Here is a 21,044-nt window from a genome sequence, read left to right on the forward strand (position 1 = left end):
CCCACTTATGAATATTATTGTTTTTATTTATTTCTAATATGTACACCTCTGTACGATCTAATTCTTAACTATGTACTATTGATTTACGACATGGTGATTGATTTCGATTGCATGGGAATTCTGGGGAGAGCAATGGAAAAGCTATGGGAAACTTGTATGTTACCGGCGCCAGCAGTAAGGATTTCTTTTAAGCTTCTCTTTGCTTCTCCTTAATAATTGGACCTGCCTGCTATGCATAACGAATTTTGATATTTTGATGCTATTATACTGATGCAAGCATTGTTGTTTCTAGTGGCTGTAAGGATTTCCTTTGGGCATATTTTCTTCTAGCTTAATTAGTCTGGATAGTTGATTTTATAAACAAGATTCAGACTGTTCCTTGTATTAGCAAAAATCAGATAAGAATTGAATTATTGCACTTAAAAGACAACCTGAATGTCTTATGATGCAAAAGCAGATGCTCTACATTTCCTTTCACCTCATGTTCCTTGTATTAGCAAAAATCAGATAAGAATTGAATTATTGTACTTAAAAGACAACCTGAATGTCTTATGATGCAAAAGCAGATGCTCTACATTTCCTTTCACCTCCTGTTTTGCCAAAGCAACTACCTATTGTCGTCTTTTGATTGTGTACTGGCTGTGTAAGAGTTGTTGTTGCCGCAGGCTGATCAAAGCGGGAACAGAGTCAGAAGGCCGTCGAGGCGCCACCTTCTCCTATGGAGCAGACAACCTTGGAGTCGTCGCAGACAACCTTCAAGTGTAGCATCGAAGTTGATACAAGACAAGGGGGAAGGACCAAATCAGCCGGCAGATGTGCCGGCTGCTGTGACTGGCAGTGCTCTGGGCGCGCAAGGGTAGCGCAGTACTCCTGGTCAAGACACTGCAGCACAACCATGGGCCACGGCCGTAGGCGCAACGATTGGCTGCACTATGGCGGACAGGGATTCTCAATCGACGAGACGCCGGCGAGCATTGGCTTGGTGGGGCTGGCGGAGAGTGATGGGGATGCCGGAGTGGACGTGAAGACGGACATTGGTTGTTTATTTACTGAATTTGGTTCACTTTTGGATAAGCCATGCATCAGCTATACATGTATGTGTGCTATAAATCAGCACTAAAACCATTGGAAAGGGCGGGAGCTTACCTGGCACCACACAGCTAGGCGGCGCGCCATGGGCGCGCCCCAACCGCTAGTAATAACCATACTTAGCTTCAAAATGACCTATTTTACAGATATAAGTTGCATCATAATAATCTTCTTCTAGTCTTCTTCTTCTAACTTTCTTCTTTCCCATTTTACAGATTTGCTTAAGATCACGGAAGCTTGGGTTGATGGAGTGCTTGTATTTAGTTTTTGTTTTGACCTTGTGAAACTTGCTACCTATGGATGAAACGTGTAATATTGATGAAACTATGTATATGTACGGATGAAACTTGCTACTATTGGTAACATGTATTGGATATATGTGTTCATGATTATTGGTAATATGTGTTGAATATGCTATATTGGTTATATAAATATATTTGTGTTTGATTTTCTGTGAAAATGAATTGATATAAGAAAAAACAAAATTAAATGGGGTAATATAGTCACTTTGCCATCAGCTGGCAGATGGCAAAGAGGCCACGTGTCATCTACATGTAAAATTTGGGCTGGCCTATTTGGGCTCTTTGCCATCTACCAGCAGATGGCAAAACTCTTTGCCATGTGCTGGCAGACGGCAAAGCATGCAGTCTTTGCCATCTGCTGTCACACGGTAAAGAGCCTGCAGCCTTTGCCATCTGCTGGCTGACAGCAAAATATGCCGTTAGCCTTCTAACGGGGCTGACCCCGTTAAGAGGCTTTGCCATCTGCCAGCTAATGGCAAAGCCACATGCTCTTTGCCATCAGCCAACAGACGGTAAAGAAGCCTTTACCGGCAGAGTTTCAGACAAACTGTTTGCCATCTGCTGACAGATGGTAAAGCCTTTGCCATCCACCGACCATGCCTTTGCCATCTGCCATGGCAGATGGCAAAATGCCAGATTCCAGTAGTGTGTTTCTTTCGTAGATACATGAAGATACATCATGGACTCTTGCTGGAAATAGCAGCAGCAGTAGCGCTCACATTGGGTAACCACTTACCATCAAAATATTGGCAAATTGTGCATGTAGTTATTTATGGTTGATTTCCGGCAGTTTGTGGAGACCTCATCACTATGTAGAGTGTTTTTCTACAGATAGGCTCACTACTATTTTGTTGAAGACGACATCATTGTCCAACAAATATTTCCCTTTCTCTCCATGATACATGATGTCGTTTGTTATAAGGATTTAAATAGGTTAGTTGATTATAAAAGTGGAACCTATATTCTCATATCTGAGTCATATTTCAGGTCATATTTTTGTAGTTGGCCACATGCTACATCATGCATATATATATACATACTAAATTCTATAGCATGTTGCTCCAACGAAGGAGATACAAAAGAAACTACAAAAAGGATATAAATATACATGATGTATTAACAACTTCCAAATTTAGATTTGGGCTATTCGTCAGTTCAGTAGTGTATGGTGCATTTTTGTTTTGTATTGCTGTTATGTAAGTAAAATATGAACTGGCAGAACTATATATGGGCCAATGGGGCCCATTGACAATCCGAGAGTATAGATGATGTATGGTTGTTTCGTATGTGTGCTATGTCACTTAAATATTATTAAAATATACTAACATTAAAAAAACACATGCATATGATTGAAGTTAAAGAATCCATGGGTCTCTATTTCTATATACTCCCTTTGTCCCTAAAGATGGCATATCCATTCATCTTAAAAGTCAATTATTTCAATTTTGACAAAGTATATTGAAGAATATATCAACAATTATAATATTGAATTAATATATTAACAATATATATTGGATATATTGATATTGATTTGGTATTGTTTATCTTCATATTTCTGTATAAATACTTTGTGAAATTTACAAAAGCATTGACTCATCGACTCACTTTATCTATTTGAGACGAAGGACGAAGTAACTTGCAACATTAAAAAAAATCCATGTACCATTGTCCTTAATTCCCAAGCCAATGTGCAAGATGACCTTTTATGGATAGCTATGGATCAAGCTGAGTACTAGCTGAGTACTGGATCAAATGAATAACACTATCCATATTAGAATTTTTGGAATAAACATTTCCATTGGAGGAGTATATGTGACTTTAAACAAGATAATAATTAATTGTGTTGTTTGATCTATAGTATTTTACCGGACCCCTTTAGAGACTATTAGTAAGTTTCTACCAAACATCGCTATAAGTTCTTATACCCAATTTCTTATATTGACCATTCTTCTACTTAGTTGAAAAATTTTTAGAGGATCAAAATAATTTTCTTATATTGTCCATTCCTCTGCTTAGATGTAATGGTCTAATATGGCATGTTATTTGTAAAAAAATATTAATCACCAGGATATTCTTAATCAATAATGCTAGCCCGTGCAAGTGCACGGGTTGACGACTAGTAGCATGAATCTAGGACGTGGTTCAAAGAGGAAATGAAGGGGGAAAGTTGTATAGCATGAATCTAGGACGTGGTTCAAAGAGGAAAGGAATGGGGGAAAGTAGTGGGGAAAGTTGTATCGCATAAATCTAGGACGTGGTTCAAAGAGGAAAGGAAGGGGTGAAAGTACTAGTTCAAAAGGAAGGAAGGGACAAGGCTGTAGAGTTTGAGCAGGACTAGATTTGCTGCGCTCACATAGGGAAATGTGTCTAAAGATAACAAAACTGGGACCAACACATATGGTCCTTGGTTGTTTGTTCTTTGTTGCAACAGACTGTGCATGACCACCGTACATCGGTAGATGCACATGGTGCTGGTGCATCCACTGTCCCATGCAACTCATTAGCTGTTGTTAATCTAAGGCCCTGTTTGGTTAAAAAGTCCCTAGTCCCTACCTGCTTGGTTCCAGGGACTAAACATGGACTAGCGGTTATTAAATTACATGCTAAAAGACCATGTTACCCCTAGTAATGAACTAATAGAGACAAGGTGTGATGCGTGGCAGGGGCAACTATTGGAAAAAGTCCCAAAAAGACTCCCTCGGGTCTTCTTTCTTTAGTCCCAAATGCCCACTTTTAGTCCCAAAAAGTACCTCATGTTTGGTTTAGATGGGACTGAGATGGAGTTTTTTTAGGCCCTACACAAAAATGTCCCTGTAAACAAACACCCTCTAATAATGCCGCTGGAAAATTAATGCAATGCCACAGTTAAAAGCAAATTACATGTTTAACGAATTTTATTGTTAATATAATCTCTATGTTAATATTAATCAATGCCACCGTTTGAGAAATGCTACTGTCTTGCTTTCTTTCCCATTTAGATAAGGTAGATGCTTCTTTTTGTTGTCTTCTGTGTCATCCACTGTTATTGGCCACTAATTGTTTCCTTTGCACCTCTGTGTAAACAGGGTTATCTACATCACCTTGTTGCCATTGTGACCTTTTGTTGCACTACACAAAACACTTTTGTTTTAAGAGTGTTTTGTGCAGTTCAACCAAAATGTCACACCGACAACGTTGCTTGATTGCTTGATCTTAGTGGAACTGCACAAGAGGAGATCTTACTTCCTATCCGTTAAGGAGAATTTGGTTCAGATCTTCTTCTTGTGAGTTGTTTGAATTCTGCATCATGAGAGGTCAGTACTAGCCTTTTTTCACATGATTCTGTAGTGTACTTTCATATGTTGTGCTACTTGTACGATAATGTTGCTTGATTTTAGTGAACTGCACAAATGGAGACAAGACTTCCAATCTGTATGTACACTGTAATATCCCATTGAGGTAAGATAAGGATATTTCACAACTGCTGGCTTGTATTTTGCCACTTTCATCAGAAAATTAAGTTTAGTACTATACTTGTGCTCCCTAATTGACATGCCAAATCTTACATTGAAGGTGAAGCTTGTCTGTTATTGAACCAAGTGATGAAGGGGAATAAGAAGCGGAAGAAACACAAAAATCAACTCCCGGTGCTGTAATGAAGCACTGGAACTGTCATGACACAAGTAATGATATAGTTTTGCATCTTAATTTATTGCTATGGCTGGAACGAGCAATTGTTTTGCCACTGATTTGATGCCACTCTTAACGTAATATGTAATTATCTCAACTTGTGCAAACAGGGATCTTCTTTGAAGATACCATATATTTTAGTGGAACTGCACAAGAAGATGTTGGAAACATTAAACTAATCGAGGATTATATAGTAAGCATGGCCACCACCGTAGATAGCAACAGATGGTTCCGGAGAAGTGCTTCATCTGTATGCTCTACACAATAAGCCTCCTGGCAAAGGTTGGTACTCGCCCACTGATTTAATCCATATGATTGAGCTTTGTCATCTCTATTGGTGTTGTGCTACTGTTTAGATACTGTCATGAAAAAGTGGTATTGTCCTTGAGAAGTGCTTCATCTGTGATGTTTTAAATATTTCCTTTCCTTTTTTTCGAGCAAACAGGGATGTTAGCATTTAGTAGTCCTCTTGTCTTTGCACAATAGGATCATCTTCCTCCAAAGAAGAATATGGAGTACGTGAAGTGACTAGTTCCGATTATGTGTAACACCCCGGTAATAAAGCTACAGTAACCACACACCCTAATGGTGCCATGTCATCGCTGTTAAGATTCTAATCTCACTTTGAACCAAACTGAATTCAAATTCAATTTAAATTAAAGTCAAATTATTAATTCTTCAACCGGTAAAACAAAAATGTTCGCTAGTTTGCAAAAATTCACTAACTAATTGTGCTGAATAAACCAATATTATTGGAATTACTAAAGTACCCCTTAACCTGTTTAAAATTGGACCAACAACTTTTAATTGATCCTTTTCAATTTAAGTAAATATTTACACTTTTCAAAATAAGATAGAACTTGTTGTGCTAGCTCATAGCATCGCATGGTATTTAGGTGTCAAGTTTCAGGTTAAACAAAATACGATTGCTATTTATTAAAAATGCAAAACAGAGCAGAATCTGAAACAAAATAAAAATAAAAATGGAAAGATGAAAGGCCTAAACTACTGTGCATGTGGGGCTCTAGTGCATACAGTATGGCCTGGCCCAATTTGGTCAGCCTTTCGACCTCCTCCCGCAACAGGAGAAGGCCGAGGCGCCATGGCCGCTGGGAGCTCGCCTCCGCGCACTGCTGCGCCACGGAGGGGATAAGAGCAAGCCCCTGTGCCCCCTCACTCTTCCCCTGTAACCCTAGCACGCCCGTTCCCCTCGCTCGTTTCTCTCCCCCTCGAGTTCGTCCGCGCCCGAAGACGCAGTCGCCGCCGCCCCATCGTTGTCACGGCCACCGAGCTTCCCGCGGGCTGAAACCTAGTCAGGAGACGCGTCGGGCTCGTCTACTTCGACTACAACCACCGGTTCGAGTCGGGGCACCGTCAAACTTTGGGATCGAGCCGTCTTCCCCGCCATAGCCATCGCCGCCGTCGATTCGCTCCACCGAGCCTCCCCCGAGCTCGCCTTTGCACAACTACAGGGCCCGATGAGGCCACCTCGTCCGATTCCCTTCGATCCCCTTTGATTCTTCCTCTGATTTAGGCCGTATTTCGCCGCTAGACGCCGCGCCCCCACTCGCTGCTACCTTCTGTCGTCGCCGCGGCAACCGTCGCCGCACGCCATGTTGGCCCCCTGTTCACCGGCCGCGCCTGCGCCGCCCTCTCGCCGGTCGTCGCATGCCCTGGCCGGAGCCGTCCCATCCCCATCCGCGCGCGCCCTGCTGCGCCTGACGCCGTCCGCGCCCGCCGCTGCCTGGCGCGGCTGTCCCCGAGCTCGGCCATGTTGGCGCCGTGATGCGCGTGCGTTTGCTCGGCTGCTGCTTTGCGGTTGCTGATGCACTGCCGCTGCTCGTCCTGCTGCTTGTTGCTTAGCTGCTGCTCCGCTACTAACTGCTACTGCTGCTGCCGAGCCATGTTATTGCCTTCTTGCTACTGCTGTTTCTTGCTACTACTGCAGCTGCATAGCTACTGCCGTCGCTGCTGTTTCCTTAACTGCTACCGCTGCTGTTTGCTGGTCACTCTGGCTCGTAGCTGCAAGGTTGTTTGCTGAAGAAACAACTGACGAAACTGAACCGTGAAGAAACCCACGAGACTACCAGAGAGCTTGCCCCATCCAAGCTTGGTTATGTGCTATGTGTGCGTTTGTGTGCACACCCGTGAGGCTGGCCGTGCAACCAGGCCGGCCCTTGTTGATTAGAGCTAGGTGGTGCTAAATTAGTCTGGTAACAGATGACGTTTGGTCCCCCATTAATTAGGTTTGTTTTATTTATTTGTTTATAGGTATAGCATATGACATGTGGACCCACATGCACTGTTCACTTTTTGACCCATTCAACTTTGACTTGTTGACTTTGACCGGCCCCACCTATCATAACCCCATGTGGGTACACTCCGTGTACCCATGGCAAATTGCAGTTTATTTTCGAATTAATAATAAATCCAGAATTTTAAAATATTGTTTAAAACTTTAGAAATCATAGATAATAATCCGTAACTCAGATGAAAAAGTTTTATACATGAAAGTTGCTTAGAACGACGAGAGGAATCCGAAAACATGGTCCGTTTACCTGTCAGAGGCCTCTAACTATCTGAACATGGAACTTTCCCCCTCCGGTCTTTTGTCTGACATAGGTCCGGAACCGGGAAAACATTCCCGGCGGACTTCCCCCTTCACCGGTATCGTGTAGCACCGCGTTACAATACGTCTAGCTCTACCTGTTGTCTTGTTATGCACTTGCTTGCTATGTATTTACTGTTTCTCCCCCCTCTTCTCTTCGGTAGACCCCCTGATGATGCTGATGCCCCTGTGATTGACTACGTCACCGACGACCCCTCCGTCTCGTCTGAACAACCAGGCAAGCCCCCCCTTTGATCATCCCGATATCGCCCATTCCATTCTCTCATGCTTGCATTAGATTTTGCTATTGTTATTGTTTGCTCCTATTCTGATGCATAGCCTCCTTTTGTAACCTGCTTATTGTTACCTTACCGGCTTATCCTAAACTGCTTAGTATAGGTTGGTTAGTGATCCATCAGTGACCCCCACCTTGTCCTTGTTGCCCCTGCTTCATCATTGAAGACCCGATCAACGGGATCGAAGACCAGGCCCCGGCACCGCACATCACTTTCCCCTTAGTTGCTCGACACTACTGGGATACTATCGAGTGCCGAGGGTGAGACCTCTACAACACTTCTGATGTTAACCCTGTAGTGTAGCTATTCGGTCGTGGTCATCGAGGGTGATTTCCTCCTTAACCACTTCCGATACGGCTCTGTCGTGCAACCCCTCAAGTGTGAACCTCGAGGGTGATTCCTCTACGTTCACCTTGATGATTACATTGAGTGGAACCCACCGGGGGTGATTCCTTGGGTTTTCCTCTTGATGTTTGGACACACGGATACTTGGACTTTACAACTGTTACTTGGAAAGAGATGTGGAGACGGGTTGACCTGGAAGGTGCCCGTGAGATAATTACGAGGCGTGGCCGGGCATTCTTAGCCCTTGCCGCAAGTCCTCGAGACGGGGCAACGGGGTCACCTCTTTCGTGGGTCTCTGCTTGTTACCGCGCGTTCCTAATCCGCTACGATTTGGATATTTGATCCGAGGGGCCTCTGGCCTGATAGCACTAACCATCACATGGGCATAGTATGGGCGTTCTGCATCGTATACATCAGCCAAAGCTTAATAGACGTCAGCGACTGAGTGGCGCGCGCTGGGTTGGACTGCGCAAGCGCCTGCCTTGTTGAAGGAGGTAGCTAGGTCTGCTCACCGGCCGCGTACGCAACGTGCAGGAGTTTCCGGGGAGATGGCCCATGACCCCTGGGGGCATAGGTTTAGTCCGGCGTGCTGACCTCTCTGTTAAGTCTAGGTCGGGTTGCGGCGTATTGTTTGGCCGAGGCCGGGCATGACCCTGGAAAGTGTGTCCGGCCGGAGTTAAGCGAGCGTGGTGGGTAAGTTGGTGCACCCCTGCAGGGAAGAAAACATCTATCGATAGCCTGTCCTACGGTAACGGACACTTGGAGTTGTATCCCGATCGATACAACTAGAACTGGATACTTGTGATGAGAACTGGATGGTGATGAGGATTTGATTGTGATGATAACTGGATAGTATGGCTCTGGGATTGCTTTCTCGCAGGGAGTCGAGAAAGGATCTCTGGCCGAGGTTGATAACACTACTACCGCTTTACTTTATGCTACTCTACTCCCTCTTGTTTGCTGCAAGATGGTGGTTTCCAGAAGATGCTAGTCTTCGATAGGACTAGACCTTCTCTCTATTCTGGCATTTCTGCAGCCCAGTCCACATATACAGCCTTCCTTTGATAATGTTGCATATGTAGTGTAGATCCTTGCTTGCGAGTACTTTGGATGAGTACTCACGGTTGCTTTGCTCCCCCTTTTCCCCCTTCTTTCTTCTTTCTGGTTGTTGCAACCAGATGGTGGAGTCCAGGAGCCAGATGCCACCTTTGACGACGGCTGCTACCCCGAGGGTGCCTACTACCACGTGACGGACGCCGACGACCAAGAGTTGTTAGGAGGCTCCCAGGCAGGAGGCCTTGCCTTTTCGATCGATGTTGCTTTTGTGCTAGCCTTCTTAAGGCAAACTTGTCTAACTTATGTCTGTACTCAGATATTGTTGCTTCCGCTGACTCTTGTGTTTTCGAGCTTATGTATTCGAGCCCCCGAGCCCCCTGGCTTGTAATATAAAGCTTGTATTATTTTATTTTGTGTCTAGAGTTGTGTTGTGATATCTTCCCGTGAGTCCTTGATCTTGATCGTACACATTTGCGTGTATGATTAGTGTACGATTGAATCGAGGGCGTCACAAGTTGGTATCAGAGCCGACTGCCTGTAGGTAGCCTCCTTTCCAACTCCTTGGCTGAAGTTGAGTCTAGTCACTGAAAAACTTTTACTAACATTGGTTGTGTGTCTTACGGGCCCACGTCGCCATTGGGTGGTATTAGGATCTTTTATTCCTCGTCTATACTCTGGGACTTTGAGCTCTCTTCTATTCGGGTTAAAGATTTTACTAACTCTGACTCTAGGATCTCGTAACCACTTCCTCCCGGAGAGTTCCGTCATTTCAGATGATCGCTTGCTTCGCCAAAGGATTCTGAAGATACTTTTCTATGCTTTCCGAAAACCCTTGTGCCCTTCACCATTGCAATTCCATATCACTGATAAATCCCTCTGGATAACTACATACACCTGTCGTTCATATTGTCATCCCCAGTTGATCTTGTTATTACAAGATGCCTTGTAATACTTTCAGGTATTTCGAGAATCCATTGTGCCTGCTACGTTGCAGCTCCTTTTCCACCTGAATACATGCACGGATAATTCCTCACAATTATCAGGGATTCGTTCATCCAAATTGTTTAGGTATTTCACAAAAGTCTTCGAAATACCATTCGATCTTCCATAAATCCTCAGCAGCCTATTGTTGTTGAAATTCTTGTTTGCTTACATTATGGTTAATTCCATATTTCTAGTAATCTTCGTTGACATCTTCTGTCACTATGGTTTCGAGTCCCTTGATCCAATATGTCGTGAATGCTCGTAATCCTCAATCAGATCCTAGCGTTCATCCTTCTGGCTCAGACGTCACTCCAAACATGAGCTTGTTCTTGTCAAATCAAACCTTGATTGACTGTCGATCTGTATCAATTCAACTCAATTATCTTTGATCAGAGCCTCTGCTTCAGATCTTCTGATTTGAAAATCGTAATTCCTTTGTATTCAAGCTTTGAAGTTATCCAATTATATCTATAACCCGATGCCTTTGCATTCTTTCTTCTTCTGGGTGAGTATCGATACTCACATTAGATCTATTATGGACCGCCATATCCTTGGTTGGATTTTTATCCGACAATGTCCTTATTATTCATTAAACTTGTGAGTTTTGCCCTGACATATAATGCCTTTCGTAAATTCTATCATCTGCTTTTGTCAACCATGCTCTGCTTTCGAGCTGGTATATTTTAATCCTGAAATTAGTGGTATATGTTCCTAAGATACCCCTACGAGTTGAACCTATGCCTTCCCTAATCCGTGTGAACTTGAAAGAGATGTGAGTCATACTCTTGTGGTGCTTCACCAGATAAATCCTTCGCACTACAAATTCTTCGAAAACGAGGAGTGAATGAAAGGTTATGCATTGAAGAAGTGGGAATCGACCTTGAACCTTTGTGTTCATGCCCATGGAACCGATGTAGAACTTATCATGGAAGCTACTTGTAAAAATAATTGACCCATGTTATAAGTTGATCTTGTATCGGTGGTTTGATCATTCATAATCGTGGTTCCGACCATAGTTTCTCTTTAATTCCATTTCGCGGACAAGTTAAAGCACTTGTCTTCTATAAACCAATAGGCCTGCCCAACCTCTATTTTGATTTACCCTCGAGTGTTACCCCTTGGTATCTCGGGAATATTGCAGGAACTACATAACTTCTTATGAGTTCTTCATCGAACTACTATTGATCACCAATTCCAATATCCCCGGGTTTTGAGTGGTTGGTCACTCGAGAACACCGATAAGTGAATCGATTCTGCACGCCGATTTGATAACTCTAAGTAATTTTCGTTGCTTACGAGTTTAATAATCCTTCAAGTCTTTCCTAGCCTCATCGGTTATATCATCATCAAGCAAATTTTTAACTGTGCTACCCGGTCCTTCTTCACGGAGCAACTTCCGACGACGAGCTAAGCTTACATCGATCTTCTTCATCTTATCATTTCACCTTGAATAACAAGCTTGATTTTGAGCTTGTGTCGTATCCGTGGTTCCAATAACCTTTCACTTTATCCTTCATGTTGCTTGATGGCATCGCTCCTCGATGGCATCTTCATAGAGCCTCTCGACGAATGCGTCGTGATCAGCATCAACATTTTGACTTTTGTTGAGATGACAATTCATGGTGAGAAATACCATCCTTGTCCTTCGATGATTTGAGTTATCATCGACAACCCCCTTGTCTTCTTTCCAACACATGTTTGATCATGTCTTGGTTATACCTTCGACTCCTTGCTATTCCTGCAATTGTTCCTTGAGTATTTGTTGTGATCTTCAACTCCAACCCCTACTTGGAACACCATGTTAATGCTACCTCGAAGCATGACTGAGGTATTCCGAATATCAACAAGAACATTGGAAGCACATTGTCGAATGTTTCTTGATCTATTATCCAAACACCGTTGTATGTGTAATATCATGATTCTTCCCTCGCCCCCTTTATCTAAATGCTTTTGAACTTGTTGTCTTATCATGGATATCATACTCTGCTTGTCCTTGGGAAGGATATAACCCTGAAATATGCGTTTAAACACATTTCCTTTCCATTGTCTTGTTTAAGCTTTCTTGCGATCTATATGATCTAAGCAAAAATAATTCCCTGCTTATAAAAACGCCTCAAGGTACAATTCGGCCAGTACGACCCTGTTACTAATGTTGATGACATTCCAGTAACCATCGATGGACGAGAACTTTGCCTACTAGTCCGCCTCGCCTTGCGAGCAGGAAAATGGTTCTCTTCGTCCCTCGCCCTTGGTACCAACGTTGTTGCCAACATAACTGACAGGCTATCCTTTGACATGCCTTGCTAGCAAGTTGTCAGTGTCCTTCCTACTTTTAACCCACATGGTGGGCCCATAACCCACAGTTCTACATGATAGAAACCTGACTCACCTATGCATCCCTATTTCCAAAGTTATTCCACCCGCTTGACTTCGTATGAGAATCATGCGCCACCTTCCTAGTGATTTATTATGGTGTCAGACGCAATACTTATTCCCATTGCACTGAACCCCCTTTCGCCCTCTGTTTCAGGCAACAAATGATTGCCTACCCGCTTAAAGCTTCTTATTGCAGCTTCTTGCTTTGCTCTCGATGTCTTTCTTAAATTTCAACTCGAGAGATGCCTCGTACACTGAGATAGCCCCCCAGGTACCTAACATGTATTGAGCTTCGCCCTTCTTGAGTTCCCCCCCCCTTATCTTTTTCGTAAGTACGATGAAGACCTGGAGGAAAAATGACAAACTTCATCAGGATGCCCTGAAGTAGAGAAATGAAGACATCAAAGGAAGGGATCGACCTCTTCGAGAAGAGCAACCAAGACCGAGAAGATCCATTAAAATTTTGTAACCAGAACCTTCCCCTTTAACTCCACCTCTTAAATCTCGGGACGAGATTTCTTGTAGTTGAGGAGATTTGTAACACCCCGGTAATAAAGCTACAGTAACCACACACCCTAATGGTGCCATGTCATCGCTGTTAAGATTCTAATCTCACTTTGAACCAAACTGAATTCAAATTCAATTTAAATTAAAGTCAAACTATTAATTCTTCAACCGGTAAAACAAAAATGTTTGCTAGTTTGCAAAAATTCACTAACTAATTGTGCTGAATAAACCAATATTATTGGAATTACTAAAGTACCCCTTAACCTGTTTAAAATTGGACCAACAACTTTTAATTGATCCTTTTCAATTTAAGTAAATATTTACACTTTTCAAAATAAGATAGAACTTGTTGTGCTAGCTCATAGCATCGCATGGTATTTAGGTGTCAAGTTTCAGGTTAAACAAAATACAATTGCTATTTATTAAAAATGCAAAACAGAGCAGAATCTGAAACAAAATAAAAATAAAAATGGAAAGATGAAAGACCTAAACTACTGTGCATGTGGGGCTCTAGTGCATACAGTATGGCCTGGCCCAATTTGGTCAGCCTTTCGACCTCCTCCCGCAACAGGAGAAGGCCGAGGCGCCATGGCCGCTGGGAGCTCGCCTCCGCGCACTGCTGCGCCACGGAGGGGATAAGAGCAAGCCCCTGTGCCCCCTCACTCTTCCCCTGTAACCCTAGCACGCCCGTTCCCCTCGCTCGTTTCTCTCCCCCTCGAGTTCGTCCGCGCCCGAAGACGCAGTCGCCGCCGCCCCATCGTTGTCGCGGCCACCGAGCTTCCCGCGGGCTGAAACCTAGTCAGGAGACGCGTCGGGCTCGTCTACTTCGACTACAACCACCGGTTCGAGTCGGGGCACCGTCAAACTTTGGGATCGAGCCGTCTTCCCCGCCACAGCCATCGCCGCTGTCGATTCGCTCCACCGAGCCTCCCCCGAGCTCGCCTTTGCACAACTACAGGGCCCGGTGAGGCCACCTCGTCCGATTCCCTTCGATCCCCTTTGATTCTTCCTCTGATTTAGGCCGTATTTCGCCGCTAGACGCCGCGCCCCCACTCGCTGCTACCTTCTGTCGTCGCCGCGGCAACCGTCGCCGCACGCCATGTTGGCCCCCTGTTCACCGGCCGCGCCTGCGCCGCCCTCTCGCTGGTCGTCGCCTGCCCTGGCCGGAGCCGTCCCATCCCCATCCGCGCGCGCCCTGCTGCGCCTGACACCGTCCGCGCCCGCCGCTGCCTGGCGCGGCTGTCCCCGAGCTCGGCCATGTTGGCACCGTGATGCGCGTGCGTTTGCTCGGCTGCTGCTTTGCGGTTGCTGATGCACTGCCGCTGCTCGTCCTGCTGCTTGTTGCTTAGCTGCTGCTCCGCTACTAACTGCTACTGCTGCTGCCGAGCCATGTTATTGCCTTCTTGCTACTGCTGTTTCTTGCTACTACTGCCGCTGCATAGCTACTGCCGTCGCTGCTGTTTCCTTAACTGCTACCGCTGCTGTTTGCTGGTCACTCTGGCTCATAGCTGCAAGGTTGTTTGCTGAAGAAACAACTGACGAAACTGAACCGTGAAGAAACCCACGAGACTACCAGAGAGCTTGCCCCATCCAAGCTTGGTTATGTGCTATGTGTGCGTTTGTGTGCACACCCGTGAGGCTGGCCGTGCAACCAGGCCGACCCTTCTTGATTAGAGCTAGGTGGTGCTAAATTAGTCTGGTAACAGATGACGTTTGGTCCCCCATTAATTAGGTTTGTTTTATTTATTTGTTTATAGGTATAGCATATGATATGTGGACCCACATGCACTGTTCACTTTTTGACCCATTCAACTTTGACTTGTTGACTTTGACCGGCCCCACCTATCATAACCCCATGTGGGTACACTCCATGTACCCATGGCAAATTGCAGTTTATTTTCGAATTAATAATAAATCCAGAATTTTAAAATATTGTTTAAAACTTTAGAAATCATAGATAATAATCCGTAACTCGGATGAAAAAGTTTTATACATGAAAGTTGCTTAGAACGACGAGAGGAATCCGAAAACATGGTCCGTTTACCTGTCAGAGGCCTCTAACTATCTGAACATGGAACTTTCCCCCTCCGGTCTTTTGTCTGACATAGGTACGGAACCGGGAAAACATTCCCGGCGGACTTCCCCCTTCACCGGTATCATGTAGCACCGCGTTACAATACGTCTAGCTCTACCTGTTGTCTTGTTATGCACTTGCTTGCTATGTATTTACTGTTTCTCCCCCCTCTTCTCTTCGGTAGACCCCTTGATGATGCTGATGCCCCTGTGATTGACTACGTCACCGACGACCCCTCCGTCTCGTCTGAACAACCAGGCAAGCCCCCCCTTTGATCATCCCGATATCGCCCATTCCATTCTCTCATGCTTGCATTAGATTTTGCTATTGTTATTGTTTGCTCCTATTCTGATGCATAGCCTCCTTTTGTAACCTGCTTATTGTTACCTTACCGGCTTATCCTAAACTGCTTAGTATAGGTTGGTTAGTGATCCATCAGTGATCCCCACCTTGTCCTTGTTGCCCCTGCTTCATCATTGAAGACCCGATCAACGGGATCGAAGACCAGGCCCCGACACCGCACATCACTTTCCCCTTAGTTGCTCGACACTACTGGGATACTATCGAGTGCCGAGGGTGAGACATCTACAACACTTCTGATGTTAACCCTGTAGTGTAGCTATTCGGTCGTGGTCATCGAGGGTGATTTCCTCCTTAACCACTTCCGATACGGCTCTGTCGTGCAACCCCTCAAGTGTGAACCTCGAGGGTGATTCCTCTACGTTCACCTTGATGATTACATTGAGTGGAACCCACCGGGGGTGATTCCTTGGGTTTTCCTCTTGATGTTTGGACACACGGATACTTGGACTTTACAACTGTTACTTGGAAAGAGATGTGGAGACGGGTTGACCTGGAAGGTGCCCGTGAGATAATTACGAGGCGTGGCCGGGCATTCTTAGCCCTTGCCGCAAGTCCTCGAGATGGGGCAACGGGGTCACCTCTTTCGTGGGTCTCTGCTTGTTACCGCGCGTTCCTAATCCACTACGATTTGGATATTTGATCCGAGGGGCCTCTGGCCTGATAGCACTAACCATCACATGGGCATAGTATGGGCGTTCTGCGTCGTATACATCAGCCAAAGCTTAATAGACGTCAGCGACTGAGTGGCGCGCGCCGGGTTGGACTGCGCAAGCGCCTGCCTTGTTGAAGGAGGTAGCTAGGTCTGCTCACCGGCCGCGTACGCAACGTGCAGGAGTTTCCGGGGAGATGGCCCATGACCCCTGGGGGCATAGGTTTAGTCCGGCGTGCTGACCTCTCTGTTAAGTCTAGGTCGGGTTGCGGCGTATTGTTTGGCCGAGGCCGGGCATGACCCTGGAAAGTGTGTCCGGCCGGAGTTAAGCGAGCGTGGTGGGTAAGTTGGTGCACCCCTGCAGGGAAGAAAACATCTATCAATAGCCTGTCCTACGGTAACGGACACTTGGAGTTGTATCCCGATCGATACAACTAGAACTGGATACTTGTGATGAGAACTGGATGGTGATGAGGATTTGATTGTGATGATAACTGGATAGTATGGCTCTGGGATTGCTTTCTCGCAGGGAGTCGAGAAAGGATCTCTGGCCGAGGTTGATAACACTACTACCGCTTTACTTTATGCTACTCTACTCCCTCTTGTTTGCTGCAAGATGGTGGTTTCCAGAAGATGCTAGTCTTCGATAGGACTAGACCTTCTCTCTATTCTGGCATTTCTGCAGCCCAGTCCACATATACAGCCTTCCTTTGATAATGTTGCATATGTAGTGTAGATCCTTGCTTGCGAGTACTTTGGATGAGTACTCACGGTTGCTTTGCTCCCCCTTTTCCCCCTTCTTTCTTCTTTCTGGTTGTTGCAACCAGATGGTGGAGTCCAGGAGCCAGATGCCACCTTTGACGACGGCTGCTACCCCGAGGGTGCCTACTACCACGTGACGGACGCCGACGACCAAGAGTAGTTAGGAGGCTCCCAGGCAGGAGGCCTTGCCTTTTCGATCGATGTTGCTTTTGTGCTAGCCTTCTTAAGGCAAACTTGTCTAACTTATGTCTGTACTCAGATATTGTTGCTTCCACTGACTCTTGTGTTTTCGAGCTTATGTATTCGAGCCCCCGAGCCCCCTGGCTTGTAATATAAAGCTTGTATTATTTTATTTTGTGTCTAGAGTTGTGTTGTGATATCTTCCCGTGAGTCCTTGATCTTGATCGTACACATTTGCGTGTATGATTAGTGTACGATTGAATCGAGGGCGTCACATTATGCCAGGATGAAGAAGCCCTGTCTATCTTCTCATCAGAAGGAGCAGTTGAAGGATGGTTACATTACTCCCCACAAGACCAAACTAACTTCAGCTCAGAAGGACTGACAAATCTCCATCTTTTTGTTGTGATGCGCGAGTACAATGTTGTTCTAGGATTCTTTCTGGTGAGTTCCATTTTTCTAAAAGTGTGCTCTACATGGACCATGCATGTGCCTGTTGAAACTGTCAATTCATAGTACAGTTTGCTTTATACTAATCACTTTTTTGTATTTGTGCAAACAGGGGTGGTCAGCTTGATTTCAATGGGAACTGCACAAAATGTTCATGAATACATCGAATCATTCATTTCCACCACAATAAAGGTGGTGCCGATAAGTTCAAGGCGTTGCAACATATAAGGGTGAAATCATAAAAGCTACGCGCGAATTTGGTTGATTTTGGTGGAACTGCACAAAAAGAACAGCTGGTTTATTTAGCACGAGGTGCCATGTCAATGTCCGAACTGATGGCAAACCCTGCCCATTCCACAATCGTAGGCATTTGATATTTTGGAATGGGACAACCTTGTCAAATTTTGCTCATTGATTTTAGAAAGACATGCGTTTGATATTTTCGAATGGGACGCCCTTTGCTGTAAGCAGCGTCGATCAATTTTTTCTTTATTCTTTAGTTGTGAAGTAAATATTTCCTCTGACATGTGAGTCACTGAGATGCATAATCATTGATTGTTTTGAATGTTCTCTATGAATTTCCAGGCATGCATGTTTGATTGCAATGTACAGAAACGCTAAAAAGCTGCTCAAATTCTTTGTACTCCTTTTGTTCCTTTGTACTTCACACATTGTGAAAGTGCATACTTTTTTGTATAAGATTGGTCAAAGTAGAGATACTTTCACTGCAGACAAAACTTGTATGCAGACTAGAAAGGACCGGAGGGTGTACATGTGAAACTGCTACAAACAAGGTGATCACCCTGGGAATAATGCTAGTACGTATTGTTTTGCATGTTCGTCTAATGCCAGTGATACAGGAATTCGAACTAATCGAAATAAATTCATTCATACATGGTCGGATTTCATATAAACATGCCGGATTTCATTACATTTCATACATTCTTCAACTAAAAAGGGGTGCGCTGGAGGTATAATTAATTAACCGAAGCTACCCACGTGTGTCCCACTGAGCCAAACAGAAGCTTCAGTGACTTAACGTCGCTGCCAACTGCACCAGCAGTTAAGTAGAAGCAGCGTTCTTCTGCAGCACAGCTCTCCGACTCCATGTCGCTGCCAAGAAGCTAACCGTCCGTTAATGGTAAACCCGCCTAGCTTGCGTTCAACCGGAGGGTAGCAGCGGTGGCCTTACATGGACCCGAGCGGCGGCGACCTACCATGTTCTACTCTTCCTCGTTTTCTGTGTGGGGAGACCTCGTTGGTAGCGGGGCGGGGCCTCGGCAGAGCCGGCAATGTCCTATGCCTCATTGTTGGCGGGGCGGGGCCTCGGCGGAGCCGGCGGTGTCTTCTGCCTCGTTGTTGGCCGGGCAGGGCCTCGGCAGAGCCGGCGGTGTCCTCTGCCTTGTTGTTGGTGCCGCGGGGCCTCGGCGGAGCAGGGCCTCGTCGACGCCAGCGGAGCGGGGACTCGTCGGAGCCGGCATTGTCCTCTGCCTCGTCCTCGGTCTCGCCAAACAGCGCCTCGCCTGCTTCATCGCCCTCTTTGCTAGCCTCTTTGTAGGCAGCCGCAGCCTCCGCCACCTGCATGCGGTACCGCCAGCGCTCGAGGCGGCCCTTGTGGGCAGAGAGGTACGAGTTGAGCAGCGCCTCCTGCTCCGCCCGCTCCGCGGCGATCTCCTCCTCTGCCTGCAGGTGCTCCTCGAGGAGATGGTGGCTGTAATCGGTGTCGGCCTGCGCCTCTCAGAACTGCTCCTCACGCATCTGCCTCACCATGTCCATATATTGGGCATGGGCCTCACCGATGGTCATGGTGCAATGCACCAGCGAGGATGGCGCGGAGGAGGGGGTTGGCGTCGGATCGTCGACTACCATGTTCTCCATTGGGACGTCGTCGTCCTCTGGCTTCCTGTCGGCCAGCTGGTCGGCAGCAATGGCTGCCATCTCCTTGTGATCCTTCGTCCGCCCATCCCGAAGAGCGCTTGAGCGCGAGGAAGCCATGGTGGGCACTAGTGGTGTGGACAGGAGAAAGGGAACGGATGCGGATGACTGCGGCTATGGCCGAGGCAGCAGTTTATATAACAATGGTGGGCGGGCGGAGGGACGGACGTGTGGCGCAGGAGTAGCTGCCTCGGCAACCACGTATCATTAATGTGGGTGGCAGATGGACGGATGAACGACACTTGTGCCTGCACCGGGAAGCGGGGAGGGCGGTGCTGACTGTTTCGGGCGGAAAGCGCGCGCGGGCGAGGAGATGACTTTACTTGGAGAGGATGACAATTGGGAGCCACCAGGTCCATAGCCTCACATACGCAAGTGCCTCATTATTATTATTATTATTATTATTATTATTATTATTATTATTATTATTATTATTATTATTATTATTATATATAGGACAACACTATTCTAATCTTGGGATTAGAATAGTTATTTGGATCACACCAACCCCTATATAGGGCCCGACAGGGCCCTCTCGAACTTCTGAACTGCTGCCGGCCCGACAGGATCCACTGGATCCCGAGGCTCCCCGACTGGATCCACCTAATCCCGATCCCGAGCAGCCCCAACCCCCTCCTCCCCTCGATCCCCCAACCTCCCCCGTGGTCGCCGCCAATCTTCGCCGGATCCGCCGCCTCCCCTCCGTCTCCAGCTCCTGGCCGACCAGATCCGGCCCCTCCCCTCCTTCCCCAAATCCTGGCCGACCACCGGCGTGAGCGAGCGAGCGACGGCGGATGCCGGCGTGAGGGAGCCCGCGTCGCCTGGACACGGCAGAGCCGCCATGGACTTTCGGAAGCTGCATCCTCCTTCCATATTCACCGCCCGACGCATTGGCAGAGAAGATGACGGCCCCGACGCAAGCTATGGCGAACGGCGCGGCCAACGGGGCAACTCCGCGGCGAAGGCGGCATCGGAGGTGCCTTCAAATCCAGCAGCGGTACATGAACTTCCTCCCACTTATCGCCTTCTTCTTCAATCGTCCCTTGCCCGACCTTCTTGCTTCGTGCAGATGAACTCCGCGCCCTATGCAAGTCATGGATTGCCATGCGCTTCCTCTCCTAGCTCTCCGACAAATTGCTCACAAGGTGGCCTATCATCTGCTGGAAAAAGGGTGGCCGAACTTCTAGCCAGGGTATGGTTGAACTTCTTCCCTCTGCTTGTTATTTTCTTACTGCCATGAGAAGTTCAGGTACATCTGTGAGCATCAGTCCATGAGAAGTTCAGGCTGCCAAAAATAGTAGTAAATCTGCCTGAACTTCACATCCATGAGAAGTTCAGGTACATCTGTGAGCATCAGTCCATGAGAAGTTCAGGCCGCCAAAAAATACTAGTAAATCTG

The 21,044-nt window shown here is 46.2% G+C and overlaps 1 long non-coding RNA gene across 1 annotated transcript; it reads left to right on the forward strand.

The window, feature by feature from the left end:
- LOC123089090 (uncharacterized) lies at window positions 1-1,133 on the forward strand. The gene is made up of 2 exons (XR_006442230.1): window positions 1-174; window positions 666-1,133. It is a non-coding gene; the product is annotated as an uncharacterized lncRNA (long non-coding RNA).
- The last annotated feature ends 19,911 nt before the right edge of the window (window positions 1,134-21,044 follow it).

This window comes from Triticum aestivum, chromosome 1A (genome assembly GCF_018294505.1).
Source record: "Triticum aestivum cultivar Chinese Spring chromosome 1A, IWGSC CS RefSeq v2.1, whole genome shotgun sequence".
Classification (NCBI taxonomy): Eukaryota; Viridiplantae; Streptophyta; class Magnoliopsida; order Poales; family Poaceae; genus Triticum; species Triticum aestivum.